Below are 27355 nucleotides of genomic sequence, written 5' to 3'. Positions count from 1 at the left end.
CGTTCCTCTGCCCTGGTCCTGGCATTCCTCACTGGGGTCAATAGCCAGGACAGGTTGGGGTAACCAGAGTCCCCCAATAGCCATACACAGTGCTTCTGGAGTTGACCCATCATATCAGGGATGCTGCTATTCCGCAGGATGTAGGCGTCATGCACAGAGCCAGGGAACATAGCATTTACCTGCAAGATGTACTGGTCTGCCAAACAGACCATCTGAACATTCATGGAATGATAACTCTTCCTGTTCCTGTACACCTGTTCACTCCTGTGGGGGGGGACCAGAGCTACATGGGTCCCATCAATGGCACCTATGACGTTGGGGATATGTCCAAGGGCATAGAAGTAACCTTTAACTGTAGGCAAATCCTCCACCTGAGGGAAAATTATGTAGCTCCTTACGTGTTTCAGCAGGGCAGACAACACTCTGGACAACACGTTAGAAAACATAGGCTGGGACATCCCTGATGCCATGGCCACAGTTGTCTGAAAAGACCCACTTGCAAGGAAATGGAGCACTGACAGCATCTGCACGTCAGGGGGGCTTCCAGTCGGATGGCGGATTGGTGACATCAGGTCTGGCTCCAACTGGGTACATAGTTCCTGGATAGTGGCACGGTCAAACCGGTAGGTGACGATGACATGTCTCTCTTCCATTGTCAACAGGTCTACCAGCGGTCGGTACACCGGAGGATTCTGCCATCTTCTCATATGTCCCAGCTGACGGTGCCTACGAAGGAGAACAGCGAAGAACCAGTCATTATTCCTCCAGGTATGTACCCACAGTTACACACAAGACTACACCACTCACAAAACCCTTCCTGTATGTGTGTTGAGTGTAGGCCTAGCTATGTGTGACGCAGTAGTAAATGAAGCCATGTGGGCCCCTGAAATGGCGGCTGCCTGACCTCTAAACTGCGACAATGGGATTGTGGGGTAACTTCGCTGTCGTTGCACACCTTCGCGGTAGTCGGTCGTAGACCGCGGCGCAATGCTGCATTGGTTAACATTGGACCCTATGGGTCCCAGGAGCCAATGAACAGGTGCGCCGGCGGTGATGATGCGCACCGCCGCGGACGTCACCGCCACGGACGTGACCACCATTTTCTATCTGTTCAATCACTAGACACCTGACGTTCGACAGGAGAGGACCTACACTGCAAGTGCTGCTGTGACCTCGGTCTGGAAGCGACTTCTGGGGAAAGGGCCCCTGCCTTCACTGCATAGGAGTTGGAAAAATTGGTAGTCGGGGTCCTCCCCCAGTACACGCTACTCTACGGTCCTCCAGACCACCAGGTTAGTACACAGGGAGCACGTTGTATGGGCTAGGCCTGGGTGGAGAGGGCTGGTTGGAAGAGGGAAGGGGGCAGAGTTCATTGAACAACAATGAATGGGAATAAATGGGCCACATGGCCAGAGTAGGGAGGGGGCCACTCACAACGACGGTGCAGTTGTTAATGACTGTTCCTCTTCCCTTGTGCATGTCATGTAGGTCAGCGCCCACCAGAAGAGGGACATTTGGCGTGCCATCGCCAAGGAGGTCCGGACCCTGGGGGCCCACCAGAGATGGGGCACCCACTGCCGTAAGAGATGGGAGGACATTCGCCGCTGCAGCAAGAAGACGGCGGAGGCTCAGCTGGGGATGGCCTCCCAACGTGGGAGGGGTGCCCGTTGCACCATGAGCCCCCTGATGTTCCGGATCCTGGCGGTGGCCTACCCAGAGTTGGATGGGCGCTTGAGGGCATCACAGCAGACACAAGGGGGTGAGTACAACCTCATTCTGCTGACTTTGCGCGTAGTGGAGGGGTCTTGGTGGGGGAGGTGGGCTGTGGGTGTTCCTAGGCCAGGGCGAGTTAGGTAGGCAAGCCCCGCTCCGTAATGTAGGCCATGTGGCACTATACCCCACCTCAGCAGAGTGCCAAGTCGAGGTACAGTTGTCCCTGTGGCATACATGTGCGCAGATGTCCCCCATTGCCATGTAGGCCCTATCCCAGATATTGTATGTGCAGAGGGCAGGAGCACGGCGTAATGCAGGGGGCTGCTGCGTCTGTCTTGTCCGCCAACGGTAGCGGTAATCCATGCACTAAAACTCTCTTTCTTCTGTCTCCCCCCCCTTTTTCTGCTCTCCCTGTCCTTTTGTACATCAGCATCAACAGGCAGAGGTACAGTGGCACCGGAGCATGAGGGAGTTGCATCCCACATGGCCATGGAGGGCCATACCACAGACTGAATGCACCAGTGGGACGGAGGGCGAAGGGAGCTTCACGTCGGACCCGGGTCACCAAGCAGCGACACGGACTCGTTCGCCGATGGGGGCTCCTTTGTGGTGGCGGCACCATCTGTGCCCCCCACCTCTACAGGTACAGCCGCCACCTCCCCTACCAGCCCCGCCCTCCCAGCAGCTCCTCAGCGTTCGCCCCGTGCCCGCTCACCCAGGAGGGTGGGCATCACCTTCGCCCCAGGCACCTCAGGCTCTGCCCCAGTCACCCCTGCCGCCCTCAGTGAGGAGGCCATTGACCTCCTCAGGTCACTCACTGTTGGGCAGTCTACCATTGTCAATGCCATCCAGGGAGTAGAACGAGAGTTGCAACACGGTAATGCATTCCTGGAGGGCATTCATTCTGGTCAGGCTGTCCTTCAGCGAACCCTGCAATCTCTGGCCTCAGCTCTGATGGCAGCCATTGTCCCTGTGTATAGCCTCCCCCCTCCAACTTCCTCTACCCAGACCCAATCTCCTGTACCCCAGCCCATCCCAAGCACAACTACAGACCAGCATGCACACAAGTCAACACACACAAGTAGCTCAAGCAAACATAGGCACCACAGGCACTCACGCAAGCCTCACCCACGTACAGACACAGCAACATCCACTGCCTCCACTGTGTCCCCCTCCTCCTCTTCTCCCTCCTCCCTCCCAGTCTCGTCTACACACACACCTGCATGCACCACATCTACAGGCACCAGTAATCGCACCAGGACACCCAGCACCACAAGCCGCTCACCAGCACTCACCACCTCCACTGCCATTTACACGTCCCCTGTGTCCTCTCCCAGTGTGTCTGTGACGCCCCCTCCCAAAGTACACAAACGCCGACAATCACTCACCCAACATCCATCCACCTCACGACAGCCTCCAGTACCTGCACCTGCACCCAAAACACCTAAAGTGACACCTCCGACAACCACCTCCTCGTCCTCCACTCCCAGACCCCCTCCAGCTACCCATCCCAGTGTTCGTCAGAAACTGTCCCTCTGTAAAGTTGACCTTTTTGCCCCCACCCCACCCCCTCCAATTCATCAGTCCCGTCGTAGCACCTCAGCCAAAAAGCCTCCAATACCAGTGGTGCCTGTTCAAGGTTTGTGGAGTGCACCGGCCACCAGGGCAAGCAGTATGACCCAGAGCCAAGGCACTGGCAGCCCACCCCCTGTAAAGGCTCTAAAATTGGAGAGTGGACAACGGGACCGTGTTAAGACTCCTGGTGGGAAAACAACTGACATGGGTTCCAAGGGGATTGGAGAGTCAGCTGTGACTCCACCAAAGGTGGGGAAGGGCCAGAGGAAGTCTGCCCAGCCTGTTGTGAGTGTCACGGTGGAGAAGTGTGCCATCATTTCCAGCGGTCGGCACACTACCCCCAGCACCATCGTCACTGGTCAGGAGACCACCGCCAGAGTCACAGCCCAGGAGGGCCCAAGTATCGTCACTGGTCAGGAGACCACCGCCGGAGTCACAGCCCAGGAGGGCCCAAGTATTGTCACTGGTCCGGAGACCACCGCAGGAGTCACAGCCCAGGAGGGCCCAAGTATCGTCACTGGTCAGGAGACCACCGCCGGAGTCAGTGCCCAGGAGGGCCCAAGTATCGTCACTGGTCAGGAGACCACCGCCGGAGTCACAGCCCAGGAGGGCCCAAGTATCGTCACTGGTCCAGAGACCACCGCCGGAGTCACAGCTCAGGAGGGCCCAAGTATCGTCACTGGTCCAGAGACCACCGCCGGAGTCACAGCCCAGGAGGGCCCAAGTATCGTCACTGGTCAGGAGACCACCGCCGGAGTCACAGCCCAGGAGGGCCCAAGTATCGTCAGTCGTCACTGGTCAGGAGACCACCGCCGGAGTCACAGCCCAGGAGGGCCCAAGTATCGTCACTGGTCAGGAGACCACCGCCGGAGTCAGTGCCCAGGAAGGCCCAAGTATCGTCACTGGTCAGGAGACCACCGCCGGAGTCAGTGCCCAGGAGGGCCCAAGTATCGTCACTGGTCAGGAGACCACCGCCACCGCCAGAGTCAGTGCCCAGGAGGGCCCCGACTGCCACAGCCCAGGTGGGCTTTGAGGGAACGTCATGCCACACACCAATGCCCAGTCTAGGGAACGTCATGCCACACACCAATGTCCGTATCAGAACCGCCATGGCAAAGCGCCGCTGAACAGTCCAGAACTGCCATGGTAAAGCACCGCTGAACAGGGCAAAGACCGCCATGGCAAAGCACCGCTGAACAGTCCAGAACCGCCATGGTAAAGCACCGCTGAACAGGGCAAATACCGCCATGGCAAAGCACCGCTGAACAGGGCAAAGACCGCCATGGCAAAGCACCGCTGAACAGTCCAGAACCGCCATGGTAAAGCACCGCTGAACAGGGCAAAGACCGCCATGGCAAAGCACAGCTGAACAGGGCAAAGACCGACATGGCAAAGCACCGCTGAACAGTCCAGAACCGCCATGGTAAAGCACCGCTGAACAGGGCAAAGACCGCCATGGCAAAGCACCGCTGAACAGGGCAAAGACCGCCATGGCAAAGCACCGCTGAACAGGGCAAAGACCGCCATGTCAAAGCACCGCTGAACAGTCTGGAACCGCCATGGCAAAGCACCGCTGAACAGGGCAAAGACTGCCATGGCAAAGCACCGCTGAACAGGGCAAAGACCTCCATGGCAAAGCACCGCTGAACAGGGCAAGCACCGGTAGGAATGAATGGCCTGCCACATCAGGCATCCTTATCCCATGTGCAGCTGGGACAGTGACAGGACAGGAACTTTCACGAGGAGACTCATCCAGTCTGGGCACCAGTCCCCCCCAGTACCAGTAGAGACCTGCATCTACTTGAGTGACTGTGGCTTTGCACTCCCCAGGATGGTAGAGTGGGCAACCCACCCACTGTAGAGACTTGAGAGACTGTGGCTTTGCACTCCCCAGGATGGTAGGTGGGCACACCACCCACTGTAGAGACTTGAGAGACTGTGGCTTTGCACTCCCCAGGATGGCACAGTGGGCAACCCACCCACTGTAGAGACTTGAGAGACTATGGCTTTGCACTCCCCAGGATGGCACAGTGGGCAAGCCACCCACTGTAGAGACTTGAGAGACTGTGGCTTTGCACTCCCCAGGATGGCACAGTGGGCAAGCCACCCACTGTAGAGACTTGAGAGACTGTGGCTTTGCACTCCCCAGGATGGTAGAGTGGGCAACCCACCCACTTGTGAGACTTGAGAGACTGTGGCTTTGCACTCCCCAGGATACATCAATGGGCATGGAGCCCCGTCGTGGATCTGGCTTTGCTGTCATCCGGCTGAGGTGCCCCCCCTTCCCTTCCCCCTGAGGTGCCTGTAGTATTTCTATCTGATGCCCCGGCAGTGTTCTCTCCGATTGTGGTCAGGTATCCTTTGTGGGCCTCGCCCATGCATTTTTGGACTGTTGGTGCACGGACATTGTTATTTACATATCTGCACTACTTCTCGTATTGTATATAATTATGACTGATTTTCAAATATATATCTGTATATTTTTGTATGACATGTATATTGCCACATTACAATGTTTGTCCGAATTTCGCATTGTCTTTTCATTCTTCCGGGGGGATTGTGGGTTGTTACTGTGATTTTGTGAATGCATTGGTGTGTGTGTTGTAATATGCGAGGGTGGGGGTGTTTGGTTGGTGTCCCCCTAACTTTTGCCTCCCCCTCCCCGTGTCGTAGGTGCAGTACTCACCGTTGTCTTCGGCGCCTACGTAGCTGTTGGTCGTAGAGGAGCAGAAACACAAGGGCAGGTAGTATTTGGAGTTCCGGCTCCATGGAGTCCTCGTTCCTCGTGGGATGTGTTCAGGTGAGCGTTTTCCTATAGCAAAAGCTGTTTCCGCCGTGTTTTTATCCACGGAGAATCCGCCCCGGAAAAGGTGGCGGATTGGCGGGTTGTAATACTGTGGGCGGTACATTGTCTCCCGTCTGTCTGTTGGCGGTGACCGCCGCGCTGCTTGTTTGCACCGCCGTGGCGGGCTGTGTGTTAAAGTGGCTGTCTTAGTTGGAGGTTTCCGCCAGGGTCATAATTCCTTTTTTTTGTCCGCCCGCCTGTTTGCGGTATTACCGCACCTTTAACACCGTCCGCCAGGGTTGTAATGACCCCCTTTATCTCTAAACAAGTGTAAATTGCTTATACAGCCTCTTGTGGCCTGGAAAAAAGAAATTAAATTGCCTCAAGACATTCTTAACCATGCCTAAGGCCTGAGTCCAATGTTTGTCTGTCAAGGGGAGGTGGAGATCCGCCATCCAGCAGTTACAGGATTTGAAAAAGGCCATGGCGGCTCTTGTACGCAAGTCGAGGTCAGTGTGTGGTGGACAGCTCCGTAGGTCAAGAACTGCCTAGCCAGTATTTGAAAGTCATTGCAAATTTCCGCGAATGAACAAAACCCCCTTTTGTCTTAAAAATAATCCATCCTGGTCAATCCAGCCTCTTTCCTGCAGGCCACATCCTCTAGAATCTGTAGGTATATCAGCATCATCCCAATACAGTGATATAACATGACTTCCCATTCCTCCGTCTGAAGTGGAGCTGGCATTGAGCTCAAAGTCGTCTGTCAAGCACTCATGAAATGGAGATTCAAGGAGAGAGTCAGGCTACAACCTCCAGGTCAGATGTCTGAAGTCTCATCAAGGGAAAGCAGAAGTGGGTAGTTGCTGGAGATTGTGCTTGTAAGATATTCTGTATGCAGAATCTCGGAGACAAGTGGGGTGCTGCGAAGAAGCAAGTTTATATGGGTACAGGGGAGTAAAAGGATTATTCACGCTCCTCTGGACGCTGGAGGTGCCACACATCGCACACCCCATGATGGGTCAGCCAAACTCCCAAATGGCAGTAGTTGTACAGTAGACTGCCTCGGCAAGGGAGGGACTCAATGGTCCATATCCACATCTGTGCCGGCATCAAAAGATCCACGTGGCACACTGGTAGTGCCGCTCTTAGAGCTGGGGCCCAGCTCAACCTCCTACAGGGCCAGCAAAAGATCTCTGATCTCCCAAGGCAATATTCTATTACTACAGTCTGTTATATCACACATACAGGATACTACACTTGTCGCGTAGGTTCTCATTATGGTAATGAGGCTACTGGATTTGGGAGACAGGATCACATGGATTGTGGCTACTAAGTAGAATTCCACACCAAATGATGCCTGTCGGCCTAATCCGGGCTCTCCGGCTAACTTGCAGCACCTCATCTCTGGCCGAGATGATTGTGGCAACTGGGCGCGTGACAACAAAACTCTTCAGGGGAATCGTGGTCAATCAGATCCCATCCCTTTCTCTCAGTTACCAAAAAAGTCTCATACAGGCAAAGACAACAGAGGCAGAATACATTTCAATAAAGATTTATTGAAGTAACTGCATCATATATAAAAAGGCATGTATTGCAATAACCAGGATGATAAAACACAATAAAATTAAACAGGTGACTAACAGAGTAAAGCACAAAAATAGTCCTACCACACTGTCACTTGGAGTGATGCATATATGTCTCCTACCTAGACTATGTCTGAGCACAGCGTAATAAGTATAATCTGCCCTTCTGGTTTCCGCCCTAGGAGTACACCATCCCTCATACCTGGATTGAGAAGCCTGTGGTCTAGAGAGATACCATCCCCATGTGGATGAGGGGTCCTGCTGTCTCAGCAGGTAGCTGCAGCGAAGCTGTCAGCAATCAGCATGCAGTTGTGGTCATCTGGCTGGAATTTCCTTCTAACATGTCTGGGATAAAAGGGTGTTTTTATAATAAAACAGCTGACATTTTAAGAAATAGTCCCCACGTATGAATGTGTGTTTTCTCTGAATGTTGGAAACAGAGCACACCACGTTTGTCTGCAACCCTATCTGACTGTAGCCTTGGAGAAAGCACAAAGTGAAATAAATGCCCTACTAAGAATGTAATGCTTTCCTAGACAAAAGTACAATGAGATAAAGAAAATAAAACACCATCGCAAATGTTGCTATTGCTAGAAAAATAAAGCAATGCCGAAAAATGTAACAGGGTTAAAGTGCACAGCAGCAGGCCTAGTTAGCTTAAAACAGCATATCTAAAACATGGCTAAAAGAGCTATACAAAACTGTTAGAAATGGGGTCTTTGGTTGGCAGTCAGTTTACCCCCTGTCCAAGCAAGGACCCTCACCCTAGTCAGGGTAAAGGCGAATCACCCTTGGTTAACTCCCACTCACCCCCTTGGTAGCTTGGCACAAGCAGGCAGGCTTAACTTCAGAAGCAATGTGTAAAGTATTTGTAACAACACACACAGTAATTCAGTGAAAACACTACAAAATCGCACAACACATGTTTAGAAAAATAGGGAATATTTATCTAAACAGGACAAGACCAAATTGACAAAAATCCAACATACACAAGTCAAGTTATGAATTTTCAAAGAATAAGAGTCTTAGGCCCCCATTATGAACATGGTGGCAATCACTGCTCCTCCGGCGGTGGCGGTAACTACCACCAACAGGCTGGCGGTCCAGACCACCAAATAATGAAGCACATGAGAAACAGCCATGGGGGCAACCACACACCGCCATCATTGGAGTGCTGACAACGACGGAAGAGGCCGCCCAATGGCTGACGGAAAGGCCCCACCCACCCAACAAATAATGAAGCACAAGACTGCCGTCAGTTCCAGGGCGGGCAACCACGGAAACAAACCAAATAAAAGGAAACACTCACCGTAGGCACACACAACACGCCGAAGTAGATATGGAGAGAGAGTTGCAAATAATGCTAGTCCTGCTCCTTGCAGCTTACCTCCACGACGTGACCGCTGACGAGGACGACAGCGGTAAGTACTGCAACCTAGTACACCTGGGAACAAAGGGCACAGTAACACACCCACCCCACCGACCTTGCAACGCACTCCCAACCCCATACACCATCACATGCCATACACACCAGAATAAGAGGTACTTACCCGACACAAGGCAAATAAAACCTGCCCAAAGTACACACATGTGCACACCACCCCCCCACAATGAAACGATGAACAACATCTCCACATTGTGCCAACAGCACCACTGGGCAAACACACTTTAATACAAAAGTAAAATAGTAATGTCCAAATAAGGCCATTAGGCCAGTCAATGATAAATACCCTGAAAGCCCAAATGGTCTGGACTTGACTCCCACATGTGCACAGGGTAGTCCACCGTGAATGGACATCAGTGGGGCAGCCAGGCACCTCAGGGAACAGGGGCAGGGTGTGGTGGGGTGGGGACTTACACCTTGAAGGGGGGGGCTTGGGCTTACATTTAGGAGGTGGAGAGGGTGTGGGATTGCCCTAGGAAGGTGGGGGAGTGGGCTTGGACCAGGGGGTTGCAGAGGGACCTGGGGCAGCACAGGGCTTTTTTCTCTCTGGGGAAGGGACACAGGAATGGGAAGGGCAGACTGAGGCAGACTTGGACGAGGAAGGAGTGGACAGGGCAAGGAGATGGGCACGTTTAGGGATGAGACAGGGTGGGCCAGTGGGTTCAAACAGGTCAACATGGGAGAGGAAAAGTTTCTTAGGGGCAGTTGGGGTGGATATGGAGGAAGGTGTGGGAGTGGAGTTAGAGGGAGTGGTTGTACCAGGTGTAGGTGTGCTGGATGTGGATGCAGGTGAATGTACAGTATGTTGATGTGTGGTGGATGTGTGTTGAGTGGGTGTCTGGGAACTTTTGAGTGTCTTGGGAGGAGGGGGTGATGTACACAGTGGGACAAAACAGGCTGCCAGTATAAATGGATGTTGTCTGGGTGTCTGCAGGTCTGGTGGGTGTTCTGCATGTGTCAGTCAATGTAGTTGTGGTGAGTGCCAGTGTGATGTCTGGGGTGGATGACTAGATGTCAGATGTTGTGATGAGTGCAAGAATAGGGCCAGCAGCAGTGACTGAAGGTGCAGTGCATATGGGTATGCAAGTTAAGGGGACAGACAGGGAGGCGGGAGAGGTGGACACACTGGGGGAAGTGGATGTTCTTGTGTGTGCCTTTGTATATTGGGTGTGTGTATGTCTGTGGTGGGAAGTATGGTGCTTGTGTTTCTCTGTGTGCTTCTTGTGTGTTGAGGTGTGTGCATGGCTTTCTGAAAGTGTGCTTGGGATGGATGAAGGGAGTGGGGTGCTGGAAGGGGTAGAGGTGGTTGGAGGGTGGACAGAAAGACCAGGGACACTGGTTGCCGTCAAAGAGGAGGCCAGAGCCTGAAAAGATCTCTTTAGGCCAGACATGGCACAGTGAATGCCTTCCAGGAATTCAGTGCATTGCTGTATCTGGGATGCTAGCCCCTGTAGGACATTCACAATGGTTGTCTGCCCTACAGAGATGGTCCTCAGGAGGTCAATAGCCTCCGTGAGCGCAGCAGGGCTGACCGGGGCAGGGGATGAGGTGCCTGGGGCTAAGGAGACGCCTACCCTTCTAGGTGAGCGGGCACGGGCAACTGGGTGGGAAGCAACTGGGAGAGCGGTGATGGCCTGGGGGTGACGGAAGATGACAAAGAATGAGTGGGCCCACTAGGGTCTGCCACCACCAGGGAGCTGCCATCGGAGGAGGTATCAGAGTCACTACCACCAGTGGTAGTTGCCTTCCTGTGGTACCCACTGGTCCCCTTGGGCTCCGCCGACTCTGCCTCCTTGGAACTGTGGGCTGCTGCATCCTCACTCACCTGTGCCACTGCTCGCCAGATGATGCTGATGTACACAAAGAAAACAAAAGCACAGGGGTGGGGAGACCAAACATGAGATAAATCTGTTAACACCTGAATGGATGTACATACTTGGTGCACACACACTCCCATTCAGCTTACACACCTACACGCAGCACCTACAACAATAGTCATGACTATGCCCTGGACTAGTGGTCACTACCCCAGAATATTACTCATTTCCCACATGAAACATGAATCTGATGAACTGTGTAGACTACACACATGGGGGACCATGGCCAGCCAATAAACCCACTATTCCATGGGCCCACAAAGAATCCTACAGTACAGGTAGTTCAACCCCCAAGGGCCTATTGTGACCGTTGACACCTGCCCCACACCATTTCTGTGCCCATGGGGCGCAGGACTGCTGGGACACACCTGTCAGAGTGCCTGGCACTAGACAGCATACATACCACAGCACCCAAACACATCCATCAAAGTGGTATTAAACAGTGCTGGTACTCACCCTCTTGTGGCTGCTGTGCTGCCTTCAAGCGCCCATTCATATCCGGATATGCCACCGCCAGAATGCAGGACATTAGAGGGGTCAGGTTCTGACGGGCACCCCTTCCTCGTTGGGAGGCCTTCCCCAGCTAGGCCTCGCAGGTCGACCTGGCCCAGCACCACAGGTCCTCCTACCGCTTCCTACAGTGGGTGCTCCACCATCTGTAGACCCCCAGAGTCCACACCTCCTTGGCGATGGCTTGCCAGAGTCCCCTCTTCTGATGGGCGCCGACCTGTATGGGACAGACAGAGAAGGAAAACAGACGTCAGGATATGCCCATCTGATACAGTTGACATGTCATCCTCTGTGGGATGGAAACTTCACAGGATCATTTTACCAAGTCACTAACAGTACTTGCCACACAATCTACACCTGTGCAGTTACAAATCGTGCACACATGCATACAGGCATCCGCCACCATCACACACATCCATGCATGACAACCACCAACTCACCTGCTCCTCTGGTCGCCCATATAACTTGGCAAACAGGGGTAGGCCCCTATCCACCAGCTTCTCCAGCTCCTCTGTGGTGAAGGCCGGGGCCCTTTCCCCTGTGACTAGTGCCATTGGAGTAACCAAAGTCAGGACACAGCAGCACTCTCAGTGGAGTACTTGCATGCACGGGATTTGGGAGTCAAGTGAAATTGGGGTGACGACATGGCTTACGCTCCGTGGCGGTGTGCACCGTCACCGGCGGCGGCGATCATGATAGGCCCAGTTTCCCCACTGACAACCATGTAAACCAATGAATGGGTGTACGGTGGTGAACACCGCCTTCCGCCATGATAACTACCGCCAGCAGAATGATGTCACTTCCACTCATTCATCTCTGGATGGTAGGAGGCTGCCATTTTGCTAGCACCACGTACATATTTTCTGGTCAGGGGCCCCATTCAGAGCCTTCAAATCCCAGCCCTTAGTCACCTGCCCACACGAGTGTATGTTCCTCACATCAGACCAAAGGTATCATTGCGTACATGTCCCTAAAGTTGTACATCATACATCGCTTGTGTGTGTAACCTACCTATTGTACACCAGTTATTAATTCACAAAATGTTTTGCATGTGTATGTGTGTCCCTCATATGTGTCCTTTCCTCCCCATAGGTAAAGACCCATGTGGCGAGGGAGGGCTCCATCGGTGTGCAGACCTCTTGTTGAATTGGATACCATGGTGGAACATCACATCATTGTCACCTACAGACTCAATCGTACAACAATTCAGGACCTATGTGCTTTACTGGATCCTGTACTGAGACCGGCTAATCAGAATCAACATGCCATCCCTACTGAAGTGCAAGTGCTCTCTGTACTCCATTTTTTGGCTACGGGCTCATTTCAGGTGACAGTGGGCATGGGTGCAGGGTGGTCACAGCCAATGTTTAGCCTCATCCTATCCAAATTCCTGGATGCATTTGTACAACACATCCAGACATATGTCCAGTTTACCCAAAGGGCTGAACTCCCTGCCATCAAGTCTGAATTGTATGCCTTTGCTAACATTCCCCATGTGATAGGTGACATCGATGGAACCCACATAACTCTCATCCCCCAAGAGTGAATGAACAGGTGAACAGGAACAGAAAGAACTTCCACTCAATGAATATACAATTGGTGTGTGCTGCTGACCATTACATATCACATGCAAATGCCAGGTTTCCAGGATCAGTGCATGATTCCTTTGTCCTGAGGAGCAGCAGTGTGCCACACATGATGGAACAACTACAAGGGGACAGAGGGTGGCTCATAGGTGAGTGTGTATGACACTGGATCAGTACATAGCTGACAGCCAGGCTGTATGCAAGTAATTACAGTTTGTTAAAGTCCTCTTTCACCCACTTTTGCAGGTGATTCTAGGTCCACAGCTTGCAGTGGCTTCTGACACCAGTGAGGAATCCCAGGACAGATGCAGAGAGGAATTATAATGAGACCCATGGACGTACTAGGAGGGTGATTGAGCACACTATAGGTCTCCTGAAAGCTAGATTTTGTTGCCTCCATCTCTCTGGGGGATCCCTGTGCTATGGCCCTGAAAATGTGTGTAGAATAGTGGTGGCCTGCTGCATGCTGCACAACTTGGTTGTGAGGGGAGCTATCCCCCTACTAGTGGAGGAGGGTGCTGTACATCCAGACCTGCTACCTCTGAGAGGGGATGAGAGCGATAGTGAGAATGAAAAGGGGAAGATGTCCACTCCAGGAACCAGCTGATCCACCTATACTTCCTGTGACAATGAGGTACTGTTCACTGATGCTGTTGTCTGCACTGCATAATGTTTGTCTGACTCATTTGTTTGTGGATGTGGTGTCTGTAGTCATTGACACTGTTACATGAAGACTGATGTGGCATGTGCCATTGAGACAATAATGGTGTACATTTTGAGTTACTCCAGACACTGTTGCATGGGGTACCATTCCTGTAATAAAGGTATGAATATGGAATTGACTGGCTAATGCATTCACACTTACACTTGAGTATTCATAATGACAGTGGACATATGAATTGGTGTAAATGTGTTCTATTACGAGTCACAATTTCAGAGGTGCGCTGTACAGTGATAGCGAGTGGGCTCATGGTTCATGTCCATACCAGATACTTGGGCTCAGCATTTGGTGGCAGTGGGTATTGGTCCATACGTCCCTTGCAAGTTGGTATGTTGCTATTGGCGTGTCAAGATGGTAGCACAGTGGCACACTTGGGAGACAGTTCAGGTCAAAGTCACTTCTTAGTGGGGGCCTTGGTCTTGGCAGGTTTTCCAGTGCCATATCTGGGCCTGAGGGCACGTTTGAGTGACTGGTGCTGGGCTGCAAGGGTAGGGGTGCTGGCCTCCTGTGTGTCCTCTGCCAGTGTCACCAGTCCAGTTGCTGCTGCAGATATAGAGGGCAGGTCTGTGTCCTGGACAGTGGTAGGGGCTTCCAGGTTTGTGGGGGTCTCAGGCTGGCTTGGGTAGTGGTGCTTCAGCACCCCTGCAATGGTGGCCATGGTGTCATTGAGTTGTTTCCACTGCTCCATGGCCTCTTGGTGTTGGGCTATCTGCAGCCTTTGATTCTGCTCCAGGGTGGCCAGGATCTGGCCTGTCCTGGGTATGGTGGTATGCTCCCAGGACCTCAGAGTTCACCTTCTGGGCTGCAGCATCCATCCTTTGCCCACCCCTGGGCCACTGATGCCCTCCAACTGGGCCTAGCCCCCTGTGTTTGTGTCCCCTACACAGGTCTGGCAGTCATACTTGCACTGGGGCCATCATCATCCTGCCTGTTAGTTGGTGGTGACTCTGGCCTCTGTACATGTGGTCCGCCAGTCTGTGGCCTGGAGACACTGGTGTGGGGTTGTTTGGCCTGAGCTGATGTTGGTGGCTGGGTGTTAGGGGTGTCAGTGGTCTCCTGGGAGGGGATGCTGGAGGAAGACAATCCAGGACTGTGTGACGGTTCAGGGTAATCCTCACTGTCCATACAGCCCTCTCCAGTCTCTTGAGTGGGGCCTCTGTCTTCGTGTGGGGTGCTGGCACTCCTTGGCCATTCCGTCTGGGTGGCATGGGTGGTGGTGCCTGTGGGGGGGAGTGGGCATGTATGTTACATGTACAGAAATGAATAAGGATACACAGCCATGCCCTATTTTCTGCTGTTTATTCCCCTTTTGGGCCATGCAGGGACCTTTTATGGGATTATCCTTTCATTTTGCATGGGATGTGGAGGTGCATTGTGGGTGCAGTAGTGCCATTGTGATCCCTTGCAGAGATAGGTGACTGTGCACAGGGGGAGGGATGTGGGCCTGTTAGTGGGTTTATGGGCATGCAGGGTGACTGGATGTAGTTATTGTGGCCTGGGTGGGGTAGTGGTCCTAGTGGTAGCTGGAGGGGTCGGTTGGTACATGCATTACAGGTGTGGTGGATATGAAGTAATTGTAGTCGACTTACCTGAGTCCCTTCCTCCAGTGAGCCCAGTGAGGCCCTCCGGGTGCAGGATAGCTAGTACCTTCTCCTCCCAGTCGGTGTAATCGGGGGCTGTAGGTGGGGGTCCTCCCCTAGTCTTCTGTACCACAATGTTGTACCTGGATACCATAGACCTCACCTTCCTGCGCAAGTCGTTCCATCTCTTGCAGATGTCTACCCTTGTGCGTGGATGGTTTTCCACTGCATTGACCTTGTTTACAATCGTCTGCCATAACTCCATCTTCCTAGCGATGGGTGTGTGCTGGACCTGTGCCCTGCAGATTTGTGGCCCTACCTTCAGTATTTTGTTCACCATGGTCCTTAGCTCCCTCTCTGTGAAGCGTGGGTGCTTAGGGGGTGCCAAGGTGTGTGTTATGGGTGTGGTGTTCTGGGTGTATTGGTGAGGGTGCTTTTGTTTATATATATGTGTGACTTTTGTTATGTTGTGTACAGTGTATGCGTATAGTGTTTTCACTATCTGTCGTGCAGTTGGCGTTGCAAAGGATTGTTGGGGTGTGTATGTGAGTGTTTTATTGTGTTGTGGATGTGTGTCAGGTGTGTGGGTTTCATAGTTGCCAATATGTGCATTTCTTGCTGTTGGGTCCCATTGCAGGCCGTGGAGGTCCGTACCTCCAGTGGTCGTTCGACATCCACTATCCGCCACAGTGATTTGTGCATCATTATTTGGTGGGCGGAGGATGTGTCTGCGTGGCGGGGAGGGGTTACAGCCTTTCCGCCATCAAGGGCTCTGGCTGAGGCTGGAGGTTGCTGGATTTTTGGAAGTTTCTGTTTTTGGCATCATTATATGGTGGTGTGCTGTTCACCTCCACTGATGGTCTTCTGTTCACCGTCGCCATGGCGGTCGGCGGTGTTTCCTGCCATGTTCATAATGATCACCTTAATCCTTAGAAAACAGTGAGAATGCTCACAAAAGTACCTAGGTAGCATCAAAAAAGGCCAGCAATGCATTCATTTCTCACTCGCAAGCGAGACCGTGTGTTGTTCTTCCACCGGTCGGGTTGGCGTGCGTCATTTCTTCTCTCCCACCATGGAGCGAAGCGTCAATCCAGACAGGCACCTCGGGTCCGGGCAGGCTTTGCCTTGTTTTTCCATGCTCCCCGATGTTACATTGAAAATCCGGTTGCACGGTATCACAAAACCACTCTGCGAGGGGTTTGCGTCGGTATCAGCCTCCATTAGCGAGTGTTGTACGTCGTTTCTCCAGCTGGGTTGCGTCGATCTTCCAGCCTCAATGCAAGTGGAGCATCGATTTCACCCACGAAGCCAGCGGCGTGTTGTTTATCAGCCACGTAACGGAAGGTACGTCGAAAATGTCCCCGCACGGCAGTCTGTGCGTGGATTTTCATTCTTTGCCAGCTTCACCTTTCAAGAACCAAGGAACTGGATAGGGCACCGCTTGGCAGGGCATGCGTCTCAGAAGAGAGTCCAGGTGCTGGCAGGGGAAGTCTTTGATGGCCCTGAGACTTCAACAACAGGAGGCAAGATCAGTTCAAGCCCTTGTGGATTCTTCACAAGCAGGAATGCAAAACAAAGTCCAGTCTTTGTCCCCTTTCACAGGCAGAAGCAGCAACTGCAGGATAGCTCAAAAAAGCACAGTCAAGTCACAGGCAGAGCAGCACTTCTCCTCAGCTCTTCAGCTCTTCTCCTTGGCAGAGGTTCCTCTTGATTCCAAAAGTGATCTAATTTCCAGGGGTTTGGGTGCTCTTCTTATACCCCTTTCTGCCCTTGAAGTAGGCCTACTTCAAAGGAAAGTCTCTATTGTATGTTAGATCCTGCCTTGTGCAGGCCAGGCCCCAGACACACACCTGTGGGTTGGAGACTGCATTGTGTGAAGGCAGGCACACCCCTTTCAGGTGTGAGTGACAACTCCTCCCCTCCCTCCTAGCACAAATGGCTCATCAGGATATGCAGGCTACACCCCAGCTCCCTTTGTGTCACTATCTAGAGAGAGGTGTAAACAGACCAACTGTCAAACTAACCTAGACAGGGAATCAACAAACAGGCAGAGTCACTGAATGGTTTAATCAAGAAAATGCCTACTTTCTACAAGTGGTATTTTCAAGCACCCAATCTTGAAACCAACTTCACCAAAATATGTATTTTTACATTGTGAGTTCAGAGACCCCAAACTCCACATGTCCATCTACTCCCAAAGGGAATCTGCGCTTTAATAATATTTAAAGGCAGCCCCCATGTTAACCTATGAGAGGGATAGGCCTTGCAACAGTGAAAACCGAATTTGGCATTATTTCACTGTCAGGACATATCAAACACATTAGTATATGTCCCACCTTAAACATACACTGCACCTTGCCCAAGGGGCTACTTAGGGCCTACCTTAGGGATGTCTTAAATGTAAGAAAAGGGAAGATTTAGGCCTGGCAAGTTGGTACACTTGCCAAGTCGAATTGGCAGTTCAAAACTGCACACAAAGACTCTACAGTGGCAGGTCTGAGCCATGTTTACAGGGCTACTTATGTGGGAGGAGGAACCAGTGCTGCAGGTCCACTTGTAGCATTTGATTTACAGGCCCTGGGCACCTCTAGTGCACTTTACTAAGGACTTACTAGTAAATCAAATATGCCAATCATGGTAAAGCCAATCAACAATATAATTTACACAGAGGGCATATGCACTTTAGCACTGGTTAGCAGTGGTAAAGTCCCAGAGTCCTAAAGCCAACAGCAATAGGTCAGAGGTCAGAAAAATAGGAGGAAGGGGGCAAAAAGATTGGAGTTGACTCTGAAAAAGGGAAAAAGTCCAACACACCGATCAATTTTTTCTACCCATGGATGTGGATCGGAAGCTGTTTTCAGTTTGCTCTTACAATTCCTTTTTGGGTGCTTGGCTTATATTTTCATTTGCATATTTTGCTATCTATCATTCTTTGTTCAGTTGATTCTGCCTATGTTTCAAAGATTTCTTTTAAGCAGTGCAGCTGTTTTATATAATTTTTGCATCTTTTTTTGGGGAACTGTCATCTGGTACATGGCTGTGATTTGTGTTCTACCTTTAGAATGAGGTACTTCTGGGACAGTCTAAGTACGAGTACAGAGTAAGTCCAGAGTGCAGAGTAAGTACGACGTTATGCCAAAAGAGATGCTGAATGTCATTAGGAGTGTTCAGTGACATAATAAAGTTTCTTAGTGTTCAAGCACTGTACTACACTCTGTTTCTTTGATTGATCCAGAGAACTACCCTGTTGAGGAATTGTCATGTAGTCTGTACAGTTATGCATTTACCAACTGGATGAGATGCAAACATGGGCCCAGATCATTAGGAACAGGACCTTCAAAATAAAAAATTCTATATGTAGAGAGGGATGAAGGACTCAATAAAAAGGGAGCACAAAAGGAAGAAAAACAGGTAACATAAGAGAAAAGAGTTAGGGATTCTTAAGGGGGAAAGGGAAGGTGTAGTTTGTCACAACTCAGGAGAGATGCACACCAAGAAGAAGAGACACAAAGACTAGGGAAGGAAACAGAAGTTGTCAGTAGAATTGAGAAATGGAGCGACAGATGAGTCGGCATGTGGCAAAGTACGACATGGCCCACGTAGATTGCACATTTTAATTTAGCCTTTCTTTCTTTTTACAAGTTTTTTTTGTACTCCTGTAGTAATGTACTGAGAAAACACTGTACATGCAGCCTTTTCCTGTAAGTGTTGCTGCCATGCAGTCTGTGAAATCAGGCCAAAGCAAGGAGCACAGAAAGTGATGTCCCTCTACCCTGATTGTCCATCGGAGACAGCTCTGAACTAGCAGACATATCAATGCATCAGTTCAGTGCCTCTGACACAGTGCGATATGTGCATCGCTTTCATTACAAAAACTGCCTCTGTGTTATATTGGCCAAGGGGAATTTGGCTGGGATTATCCTGGAACACGGTGCACTGTTGGTGAGATCTAGCCCGCTGACTCTGACCTCTAACTTGCAAAGGATGGTAGCCTGTACTACATCAGACCCGCTTCCTGGGACATCTTACCCACGTGTGTGGATTAGGTCATCCCAACTGATGTGGCAGAGAGTACTCCCACTAAGCTCCCAATAGTGTAGGTAGTCACAGATAGAAGTGTACCAGCACAGTAACATTGTCATGGTTGAACTGTTTATCTTTTTCACCAATTTTGTAATGGTTACCATGCTTTGTTTCACTGGCCTAATAATAGCAGATCATGCTTTTTAGGCGAGAATATTAGTGTTGCAATAAATGATTGAAAATACTTTTTCACATATTTCTTGTGTCTTACCTGGGGCGTAAAAGTGACAATGAAAGGGTAGATCTGTTTCAAATATTTCCTTGGGAATCTGAGTAGTCATGTTCGAGGTTGCAGACACCATCTTGTACCGTGGTAAGTTTAGGGGTTCAGATGGAGCTCTGTGAGCAAGCTAAGAATTGTGTCAACATTTCCTGATGGGATAGACTGACTGAGTCCCTATAACCTGAAGTTTATGTGGACCATATACACAATCCTACTTACTTCTTAGGAACCTATAGCAGGTGCAGTGAAAATAAGGGGAACAAAGTGGACCAACATCACCTCCTATGAACAAAGAGGACCAAGGGAAAGACATCATGGATGAGCAAACTAGGAGGAAGAGTCTCCAGAGAAAGAACCAGGGGCAAGATGTACAAAGCATGTTTTGGTCACAAACTGCCCAATTCATAGAATCGGGCTGTTTGCTACTGGAAAAATGCTGTATGGTATGCACAAAGCTCAAATTGTGATTTGGTACAATGTTACCTTATCACAATTTGAGTTTTATGATTCAGTATTTGGAAGGGGCGTGTGAGGGCATCCCTTCCTAATACCAAATGCGGTTGCAAAACATTAGTACTTTATCACCAACTCAAAGTTGGTGGCAACCCAGCCACAAATTAAAAAGGGTCTTTAAAGGAGTCCTTTCCCTTTGAGAGTTATTAAAAACTATTTTTAAAAGCAGACAGTGGTCCCAGGGACTACTGCTTACTCTTAAAAAATGAAAAGAAAACTTTTTTTTTTTTTTAATGCAACCCGTTATCCTTAGAGGAAAACGGACAGCCTTTCAAAAAAATTGTTTATTTAAAAGTAATCACAGAAATGGTGGTCTGCTGACCCCAGCAGGCCACCATCTCTGTGAATTTTACAATTCCCAGTGGTTCGCAAACTGAATCTTACCTCATTAATATTCATGAGGTTGGTCTGTTTGTGACCCACTGGGAATCACGAAAAGTGTTAAGCACACTTTAGTACATTAGTGTTTACAATTACCAAACAGAGAATCACAAAAATTCACTGGTAATCACAAACAGAAATGTTAGTACATCTGGACCCAGAAGAGGACTTGTGGTTCTCGAGTGCAGTCACCCGGGAAAGAAGAGAAAGAGACAAGTTCCTAACATGACTCACGGACAAGCTGTGGCTCAGGCAGTTTCTTTGGGGGATGAAGATTTGAGGCATATATACAAGCAGACCCAGTTTGGGCAGGACACCCCCGATTTGTGAGGCCAAATATGGCTTTATTTTAACTCTCTCTGCCTAAAATTGCCTCTTCTTCAATAGAAGTCAATAGGGGAAATACATTTCCTTGCTTTTTTCAAAATGTCCTACTTTTCAGTTCTAAAATGTTGGCATGTATGTGGAGGGGAGGAAACCAAATGGCACTAATATCCAAAAAGAAAAGAAGGTAATAACAGATAACTTTTCTAGTTTGACAATAATAACACAGTTCTGAGCAATTATTTTTGTATCCCACAAGGCTTCCCTCTACAGAGACCCCGCCCCTGCAGTGTGGAAGCCACCCTGGTTAGCCCTTCTTAATTGTCAGATGCACTTTTGGGGAGGGTGAAACAACATGATCAAATTCCAATTTTGAACCCTCCTGACAACTCCAGTTCAAAGTTCCAGAGAAGCAGTGTCCAACTCGCAGAAGCTGACGGCCGCGCCAGACCCATTCCTAACCTGCAGAAACACCTCCATAGCACCATCAGGTTGAGTTGAGTTCCACTATGCTCACAGAGATCCAGTTACTGTAACAGATATAGTGCAACTTCATACTTGGCATGAGCCAGTGGTCTTTCTTTTGAGCACTCTTTTACTCACAAACAAACTGATAAGATCCACCCAGATTCTTTTTCCTCCTCTTTTCTACAGTGGATCTTAACTTCTGCTTTCTGCAAGATTTTACGGTGCTGGAGAAGTCTACTAAGTGAGTGAATGAAAAGTTTTGGCACACACAAAAGATAAAGAGGCTTGCCTGCCCCTGTGCTCAAGCATAATTGTAATTTTCCCTAAAGCATATAGGGGCATATTTACAACAAAATGGTGTAGGGCAGTGCTGCAAGTACTTTTGCTGTGCTGCCCTACACCAATTTGAAAAGGCAGAAATGTACTGTATTTACAAGATATGGTGCATTTCTGTCTTTTCCCCATGTGCTGGTGCACAATTTGCTGCTTAGCGCCTATGCTTAGCGCTTGACTCACAGGGTAGCTAGACAAAGTGGTCTAAAGCTTGCTCAGAGAGGCGTGAGGGGAAAAGAGACTCAGAATTCAACCCATCAAATGATGACAGTTAATATCTATTGTCACTATTGAAAAGTAAAAGTACTTGAATCATCTGACACAGCTTAATACTAAACATTTCTGTTGTATGGAAGACATTAAAGGCTGCATTAGAAGCAACTTGTCTGGATAACTCAACTCTTCGTGAGAACTTTTATTGGTGCCCCTCCAATTGCATGATATAGACTTTGGATCTTTATGGGTTGCACCTTGGGAGCGGCAGGTGTCTTGGTTGGGAGTACCACAGTATGAAATACTTGGGACAAGGGGGAGGTGCAGGTGGACTATTTGGCTCACTGCTCTGTTTGGATAATTTAGACTAAACATGAAACATGAAATAATCACACAGAAAGCTATATTTGGGTACTAATGACTTTGTTGGGAAGCAAGCTAGTATTGACTTAGGCTGCTCCCAGACTCTTCTGGGTAAGGATATCATAAAGATGTAATCAAGGCGAAGTAGAATAATAATTTAGGAAATACAATCACAATTGTCTTAGTGCCTGTTGCAGCACCCCCAATCTCTCAATTATACCTTTAAGAAGTCTAACATGGGCTTTTCCGACTCCCATCATACAGGTGCTTGAGTTACAACGAGCTCACTGTCTCCAGTCTCCACAGCTATACACACGTGTCGTAGGTCATTTGTGGCTTGGTCTATCATTCAAAGTCAAAGGAATCTCACAGCTGCCTTCCACAATTCTTTGTGGACCAGTTAGAAGAGAAGCTCAAAGTGTCACAGATTCAAGGAGCAAGTTGCTACATTCTGGGCCCCGCTGAGGAGGGACCATGGTTGCAAGGCATCATCACATGTCCTAGTGGCACAGATCCTTCCCTGGGCTATAGAATATGAACCTCTGTTATTGTTACACAACTACTCATGGCCCTTCACTTCTAGGCAGCCTTTCCTTTGTGCAAGGGTCCCTCATCAGCAGCCAGTGGGCTTCTTACCTCGAGGCGGTTTCAAGAAAGCCCTTACTCCGAATCGGATACATAACTCCTAGATTCCTGTTCCTAAACCTGGCAAGGAGAGTTGGTGGTCAGTAACTCAAACCATTGAGCTCAGTTATTTCTCCTTCTCTAGTGGTATGGGACCCGTGGCACTGATAAATGAGACATCTAGCATAATGGTTGCGTATTTCAGCCTCATACATATACTTAGTTTGCGTAGAGAGATTGTGGATTCCACAAGTCCAGCTCTGAGCTTCAGTTTTAGAGTTGTTGCCTTTTTCTGTATTCCTTCCAGACTGACCAAGACACAGTCTGTGTCCTCTGGTGTCAACAAGAAAGTAGGGTGGGGCCCTGGAGCACCATGCCAGGTGATTCAAACCAACAACATAAGGGTGAGATGCCTCCTCAGCTACCTAAAAGCCTGTTGGAGATATAACTTCTGTGGAAGAATGATAGCAAGGACTCTCTTTGAGCTTCAAGACACGCTGTCTCCTATCTTCTACACGTTAGAATCTGGTCCATTTCAAAGGATGTCAGAAATGTTTTCTAGAAGCTCTGCAGTTCACATTGATGTATCAGATGCTCTCTCCAACCTTCAATTCATGTCTACCACTCAAACAGGTGATCTAAAATGTATTCCTGGGTGGTAACAGTCACATTCTCCAAGCTCCACCCGCACCACGTACGAAGTGTTAACATAGGTGCAAAATCCATGTCCCACATTAAAGAAATGATGGAATCAGATGTAGAGTATAGGACAGACAATTTTGAACTGAAGAGGAGGCGCATGATTACAACTGCATTGCATTGTACCACATAATTAACACACACAAAAAGACATGCCTGCAATAACACACTTTCAATCCAGTGCCTTAGCTGTGCATTTAACCCAGATCCCCTAGTTACAAAATTGAGCAGTCGACCACCAGGCCACTTCTACCACTTTATATAAGTGTTGCAGAGTCTGAAAGAGTTCAAGGCCAGACAAAGTCGGCAATATTGTGGGTGACACTAAGGGGGTCATTACAACCTCTGCGGTCTTTTTCCAAGACCGCCTAGGGACCGCCGTGCGGAAGACCGCCAGTAGTGGCGGTTTGCTGCTCGGCGTATTATGACTGTTGGCTGCTCTCCGTCCTTTTTCGGATGGAGAGCCGCCAACAGCCATACTGGCGGGCGGCGTGGAAGTGGAGGTTGCTCCACCTCCACCACCACGCCAACAGAATACCGCCCAGCGAATCATGGGTGTGTGTGATTTATGTGATGTTGGGGGTCGGGGTGGGAAGGGGGGCCCTGCCACCTTCGGGGGGTGGCAGGGGTGGTGGGGGTGTAGGGGAGGGAGTCGGGTGGGGGAGACCCCTATAAGTACCAGGGAAGGATAGTGCTTACCGCCATGGATTTCATGGCGGTTCAAACCGCTGGATATCCACAGCGGTAAGCCGGGTCAAAATACCGCCGGCGGTATAGTAACTGCCGCCGGGCTGGAGTCTCCAGCCCGGCGGGCGGAACAGAGAACTGGCGGATGACCATGGCGGTAACCGCCATGGTCATAATTCCACAAGGTAAGACCGCCAGCCTGTTGGCGGTCTTACCGCCGGTTCTCCACCTTCCACCAGGGTCGTAATGACCCCCTAAGTCTTCTTCCTCTCTTTTTTGCAAGATCTGTACACTGAATGCTTTAGCCTTCATGAATGAATACATCAAGTTTGTGTGCAAAGTAGTGTGTAAGCCATATTTTTGTGGTGAAGAGTTTATTTAGGTTGTGTTGTTTCAGCATTGTTAGGTTCTTGAATGATTGGAGGTTGAGCGTGGATCAGCTTAAGTTGAAGGGTTTTTGCTGCAGGTGGGGGTGTGTGTACTAATGAGTGGGATATGGAACAGCGTCTTGTGATTTGTGGTTTGAGTGTGATGTTTGTATTTGTATGATCTAGGTGTGAATTTGAATATGTATAATACATGATTTCTGAGTCTCATGGAGGGGTACAAATTCTGGCCCTGAGCTGTTCCTGGTCAGAAGGAGACACAAGGGTGTCTTCCAAAAGGAGACAATCTTGTCTTCATGCACCCCTCACATAAGATGCCTTGGCTGTAAGATGATTTTATTTTAGTCCTGGACAGATAATAGGTAGATACTTTGGACTCATGCCCTCCTGTGACATTCCTACCCTGAATGGCCCACCCCTTTTCTGTAGCGGCACAGACTCCACACTGGCGCTCCTTAAGGGGCATCATGCACGTTGGTGCATGTCTCATCTAGAGTCTGAAGAAATATGATCACATCACCCCCCTCCTGATGGAACTCCATTGGCACCTCTTGCCCATCTGCACAATCTTCAAAACTAGCTGTATCATTTACAAGTATTTCACGACCAGCACCCCCACGGATCCTGCAGGCAAGCTAACTATCTTTGGTGGTCTCAGCACACCTGCAGGCAATACACCATCAGAGTGCACACTAAGAAGTGTAAAAAATTAAAAACTAAGGCAGCGAGTCTTTTCCATCTATGCACCCAGGATCTGGAACAACATTTCCATATCCAGTAGGAGCCAGCCCTGGGTGTGGCACTCCCCATGGCCCTCTGTGGTTCCTCGAGGGGGGCCGCACGGTCCCCCTCCAATGAGTGTAGCCCTGGGGAGGTGGTGGTACCCAGTGTTTTAGGGGTCCGAAACAGACCCCCTTCAAATTGTTTTGTAGTCCTGGGAAGCTGGTGGTCCCCAGCGATGCGGGGGGGGGTGGTCAGGTGGCTCCTCGCATTCATTTGGATAATAGCTCCGGGCAGGTGGTGGTCCCTGGGGCTGAGGAGGGGGCTGCGCAGACCCCGGCTTTTAATTGGAGAATAGCCCCAGGGAGGTGGTGGTCCCTGGGCTGCAGGTGGCCATGCGCACCCCGAATTAAATTTGACTAAAGCCCTGTGGAGGTGGCAGTCACCGGGGCTACAGGGAAGGCCAAGCAGCCCTTCTCATGAAATCTGATTTAAGACCAAGGGATGTGGCGGTCCCCAGGGCTGTGGGAGGGGGCAGGTTACCCCCCAGTACAAATATTAATGCCTCTGGGACTTGGCCCACCTGGGGGCGTAAGAATGGCAAAGAGCGGGAGCCCACCCTTTGTTTTTTAAAAACATTTTGCCCAGACTTGAGACCCCATCGCAAATTTGCGGCAACATTTTTTTTTTAAAGTGCTTATTGTCGTGCTAAAAAAAACATAAAAATTCACTGAAAAAAACAAAGAGACTTTATAGTTAGGTTCTAAATTTACTCGCACAGAACCATTGAAATTCAGCAGTTATAGTTATGATCAACTCAAGTAATTATAACGCGCGCCCTAAGGTAACATAACTTGCACCTTCCCCATGCACATCTAATTACTCCACATATTACATCATTGATGACACCTTCTGTGCCATCTTGATATCATCACTGCAACATTTGCAATAACTTTATTGATGAGAAAACTGTGCATGGCGGGCCACAAGTTATAGTTAGCTTAGGGCATGAGTTATAGGGCCAGATGTATCAAAATATTTTGCACTCGCAAATGGCGAAATCGGACGTTTGCGAGTGCAAAATCGTGGTCTGCAATGCATCAAAAGCATTCGCAGACCACAAAATAGAAATCGCAAAAATTGCGATTATTTTGTGTTGCGACCTGGATTTTGCGAATTGCGATTTTTCGCAGAATGGTATTTTGCACATGCAAAATACCATTGTCTGCAATCCGGTGGTAACCTGGTGCAAAATTTAAAAATGCAGTAAAACTGCATTTTTAAATTTAATATGTAAAGCACACATGCCATTTTGGCATGTGTGTACTTTACATCGTAAAAAAAAAAAACATTGGGGTGCAGGAGAGGGGGCCTTAGGCCCCCAGCACCCTGGCCTTTTGCATTTCCCAAATTGCGATTTCGGGTTCAGAAATCGCAATTTAGGAAATGCAAAAAATTTGCAGCTATGGGCCAACAGGCGAATGGGGCCAGTATCGCAATTTGCGATTCGGTAATTGCATTTGCGATTTTTAAGAAATCGCAATTACCGAATCGCAAATGTGATACATGGCCCTTTTCGAGTCGGTAATTGTGATTTCTTAAAAATCGCAATTACCGAATCGCAATGGGCCAGAATCATACATCTGGCCCATAGTTACCTAACTATAACATCCCTGTAACTTTTGTTTTTTTCAGTGATATATAGAGGAAGAGAGTTTGATAGAGAGAGAGAGAGAGATTATAAATATACCATCAAATAATTCAATTATTTAAACATCTTAACATCAGTTCCTAATGGTTGTTATTTTATTTTTCTACCTCCATAGTTTTATAAGGGAGTGTGTTGCAGTACCTGTGAGTGACTACGGGTGGTCTGTAACTTTCTCCAAGGCTGGGCTTGAGTACATTTTCACCTGTTTTGACAGCTTCAGGGTAGTTGTAACTTTAGAAGTATGGTTTGTGAA

Source organism: Pleurodeles waltl, chromosome 3_1 (assembly GCF_031143425.1).
Source record: "Pleurodeles waltl isolate 20211129_DDA chromosome 3_1, aPleWal1.hap1.20221129, whole genome shotgun sequence".
Taxonomy (NCBI): Eukaryota; Metazoa; Chordata; class Amphibia; order Caudata; family Salamandridae; genus Pleurodeles; species Pleurodeles waltl.
The sequence above is the reverse complement of the archived record's forward strand: the minus strand, read 5'-3'. Positions refer to the sequence as shown.